This window comes from Cibotium barometz, chromosome 63 (genome assembly GCF_041138505.1).
Source record: "Cibotium barometz isolate CiBa-2024 chromosome 63, ASM4113850v1, whole genome shotgun sequence".
In the NCBI taxonomy this organism is placed as follows: domain Eukaryota; kingdom Viridiplantae; phylum Streptophyta; class Polypodiopsida; order Cyatheales; family Cibotiaceae; genus Cibotium; species Cibotium barometz.
The window spans coordinates 8,151,908-8,156,747 of record NC_141108.1 but is presented as its reverse complement, the minus strand read 5'-3'; positions in this window follow the sequence as shown (position 1 = coordinate 8,156,747).

Genomic DNA, 4,840 nt, shown 5'->3' with positions numbered 1-4,840 from the left:
TCCATCAGGATAAGGGTTAGGATCGGCCGGCCATGTGTGGTCGCCCATGTGTGAACGGCCAGGTCATATATAAAAGTCAAATGTAACCTAAAACCTCTCATTCTCTGAGTGTTGAATACAAGGAGTGCTCTTGCTTCATCTTCTCCATCTCCTTCTCCAGCGTGTGTGTGTGTGTGAGAGAGAGAGAGAGAGAGAGAGTGTGTGTGTGTGTGTAGCGATCGAGCATTACGTGGTGGCACGGCGGCGGCGGCGGCTCCTTCTTCATCGCGGCGCGAGAATCCTTCAAGAGAACGACGGCGGTCTGAGCGGTGAGTGACACACCATTGCTCCCTGTTTTGAGCTTGTTGGTTTCCTGGTTGTGTGCTTGCAACCATTCATGGCTCGCACACGGTGCTTGGCAAGTCCCTAGCTCCGACACGTGCGGCAAGAGCGCACATTTTTGGCGCCGCTGCCAAGGAATTGCCCTACACCAAGCTCCAGATGTAGCTCGGGCTACTGTTTGAAGTCTATTTTATCCTACAGGAAAGGTAAAGAGAGGTGTGTTTGTGTGTTTGTTGCTGTTCTTCAGTCATTTTTCAATTCTGTTTTCTTCATTTTTTGCACATTTCAGTTCTGTGTGTTAGCTGTTAGTGTGTGCGTGCACGCGTGTAGACAGAGGGTAGAAGAGCTGTTGCGCGCTGTGCTGCTGCGTTGGCAGCCGTCGCTAAGGGCGCCGTGGCGGGGCAAGCGGCCAGCCCTAGGTGCACATGAGCTAAAACATTATCCTTAAGATTATTATTTTTTTCTAAAAATATTTTTTAAGTTAAAAAAAATATAAAAAATTAAATCAACCCAACCCGCGTGGAAAGGAATTTTTTATTGAAAAAAAAATTGAAAAAGAAAAAACCCCTAATCGTCCCTAACCCCGCCTCGGTCTTTTGATATATATATATATATAAGAGAGTGAGCCTCCATAGCTTTCTCTCAAGTGAAAGCTTAAGGGGAGTGAAGCTTTATATATAGTCTATCCCCCCAAGGAGTGGAGTGGGCATGTGGGACAAAGCCTGAATTCACCTTTCCCCCCACAGGCACCCTTGGCCTTTCTAATTTAAGCCTCACACCTAGGCACAAACAGAGTGTTCTGAGGGCCACGGGAGCTCCGGATAGGCGAACATTGTGCTATAAAGCACGCTAGGACCCCTTGAACGAAATGCTCGTCTTGAGCTATCACACGCCTTAGTCCAGTTTCGACCATAAGTAAGGGGGTAAAAACGGGTTGAAAACAAGACAAAAACAAGTGAAAACGAGGTGCGAAACACCTGAGAAACCACTTGTGTGGGCTTCAAGGGTAGTTATCAACGCCCGTAGGATACCCATGTCACATGCATCTATGCTCTAGTTGGGTGCTAGAGTCTGAGCAACTAGAAAGCGTTTCAGTCTACGTAGGCTCACACCATCCCTCCACGTTAGCATCTTGGCCTTCAGTTGGAACCCAAGGAAGTGCAACCCAAGATCCACGAATAGCGGCAGCTACTAGTGACTCGTCCTCTGACTTTGAAGTCATGGAAGGGCATCCTACCCATAACTTTGAGGAAGCAAGCCAAAACGTGCCAGTTTGGGCCCCACAACCCGGATCTAGCATGTTTAGTCGTCTAATAGAGACTTTTAGTAGAGCTACGCACTCTGAACCTGCGGACAAGTCAAGTAAACGAAGGAGGTGGGGAAGTAGATTCACCATTCACATCTCATGTAGACCCTACCCTCCCAAAGAGTGTCCATGTGGATATTCTACCCACTTCATGTAATGAAGGCCCTATTGAGCTACCACCTTCTGACGCTCTTCCTAAAGTAGAGGCCCCTAGAAGCCAAACCACAAGAAGTGACATTGCGTCCACTTCAAGAGAACCTTTTGGCACGCCAAGTTTAGATGGGATATTTCTCAATGAAAATTGGGAATATGACCTACACATGGAGACTCTGATTGACCTATACACGGGTTACACATACCATGTAGGTTGGTTAGAAGTCATACGATCTACATCTAGTGCCACCAATCTAGATGAACAATAACAAATGATATGTGAAGTTATCCATAGAATTATCCAATTCGAGAGGTAGAATAGGGGAGTGAACCTAGTTTCAACTGGCCCTATGAGATTTTTGGATACGGGCAAGGCTAAACAACCAACCCTGTCGCTCGCAATTGGAGACTCCCTCGGTGAGTCTCGTAGTTCCTTCGTATGTTGTTTCGCCTGGAGTCTCAATGCAGGTTGAGTCCACAAGCAGTAACTTTAGCTTTCCAACTTTGGCTCAACTTTCCATTAGGGAATCCACAATGCCTACTCCGATAATGAGCATGACGGAAAGTGCACCCGTTACCACTGTCTCGTTAGTACGACACCGCTACCTAGTGGTACAGTACCTACAACAGTGCGTACCAGTGCATATCGACCATATGTACCTATCGCTACTCATGCTCATGTAGCTCCTACGCCTCCTGTTATGCCAATGGCATATGCTCCACGAATGCCTTATCAGAACCCTTATCCAAGAGGAGCTATGCCTAGTCACATATCATATCCTGCGTATCAGCTGCATACATACCAAGACCAATGCCAACTCTTGTCAACCAGGCCATCCCAGAAGTGCCTCCACCATAAGCTATGCCTACTCACTTAGGTGATCTAGCAGCATTTGCTCAAACGATCGGACGATCTATTGTGGAAAACATGCGTGGCATACCTGAGAGAGAGCCTAAAAGCTTTTCGGTACAAGTTGCCAAGCTCACTCAGAAGTTCAGTGGTAAAAACGAAGATGTTAGGAAGCACATTGAAGTTTTTGAACACGTGTGTGATTCCTTGGAAGAGCACAATGATCTACATAAGTGTAAAGCCTTAGGCTCAACCTTGAGTGGAAAAGCCGGAGATTGGTATCAAACTTTAAGGGTTGAAGAGCGTACTCACTATCCCACTCTCAAGAGATTGTTCTTGAAAGAATACATACGTGAGGGTGTGCTTTGGGGTGTAGCATCTCAACTCCAAAAAGCTGAACGCGAGAAAGGAGAGTCAGTGAGAGACTTTATTAGTCGACTAAAGCATCTAAATTCTCGCTGTACTCCCGAACAATGAGCGCTTCAATAACAACCAACTTCTTGATAGATTCATCCGAGGATTGCACCACGAGGACATATACAATGGCCCAATCATTAGAGGTCTTACGACGTGGGAAGCAGTCACTGCCAATGCAATCCAGTTAGAAGACAACTTGATGATTGCAGGTAAAAAGGTGTATTCGGAGACAAAGTCTGTTAGTTCGCAAAGTATCTGGGCACGAGCCAATGACTGTAAAACCTATTGCCTAGTCATTAGAGGTCTTACGATGTGGGAAGCAGTCACTGCCAATGCAATCCAGTTAGAAGACAACTTGATGATTGCAGGTAAAAAGGTGTCTTCGTCGGAGACAAAGTCTATTAGTTCGCAAAGTATCTGGGCCCGCATTTAGAGTTAAATTCAATGGAACTTGCAATACATGTGGTAAGTATGGCCATCAATCTAAGGATTACCTAGTACTTAAGCCTATGTTAGCAAATCAGGCACCACTAGCCTGGTCAAACACACCTCAAGTACCCGTACCACTGATGCCTACACCACCTGTCGAGAGCAACCGTCTCACAACACATAGTTCCAAGAAACCCAAATTTAGTCCAGTCTGTGCCGTTACCACCGCCAGTGCTAGGACCACAACCTCCACATCAAAAAGGGTTACCCCTATAAACCAGATGGGTTGTGAGTCACATAGTGCGTGTGGGGATTATGAAGAGGATATAGACCCCACTGTTCCATATGGGATTGATACGTTTGAAATGACTCCCCAATACTACATGGAGGATCATTTCGGGCAAGTCAAGCATGTATATCAAGCGGTTGCTCTCGCCAAGAGGACAAAACCTTAATACCTTTGCCAGGAGACCACCTCTTCAATGCTACGATTGTGGTGGACCGCATCGTGTAGCGAAGTGCCCTAATAGGCTATAGAAGATCGCTACTCAAATGCAACCAAATCAAGGGAGCACGTCGGAAATGCCGGTACTTACATGTAATCGTTGTGGCATAGATCATTTGATTGCTCAATGTCCACATAATCCAAGTGCACCTAAGATTACGCCATTGAATTTGGTTGAGGTCACCAATGAGGCACTAGGAACCACACCTGTTGTACCCGCAAATGTAGTCACACGGTCAATGCTTCAAAATCAAAACTACATTCTTGAAGAGAGGGATACTACATCAATTGCTCGAGCAAAGAAAAAAAAACGTGACGGAAGAGATCGCTTAATGCCACAAGCTCCAAACCTAGTTCAAAGACTAATATAGGGACCCTGTGTATATGAATGATCCTGAAGATGATTTTGATTCAATAGAAACCATGGAGACCAAAGCCACTACTTTAAGGGAGGAACCCACTCGGGAGCGCAACGAAGGAGAATCAAGCAAAGACATAAATCGTGGGAAACAAAAGGAAACTCCTCTTGCCCCACAACCAAGTCAGCTAATGCCCTCTCGGCTACCCAGACTGACTGAGACTCTCAAAGACAAGCCACTTGGGCCAAAAACCCTCAAGAAAAAGATTGGGACCTACCCAAACCCAGTAGAAGAGATTGAACGAGTGCAACACTTAAGGGGTTTGGTGGAAGAAACACGAAGAGAACTGGAGCCAGAACCTAGAAAAATCAAGATCCCAGACACAGTGTTTCCTACACAAGTTCAGCCTCACAGGAGCCATAAACCGTTAGCTATACCTAGTATCATTCGGGAAGAAAGTGAGGATAGGACATCAAGAAGTGGGCAGACACCCTTCTTAC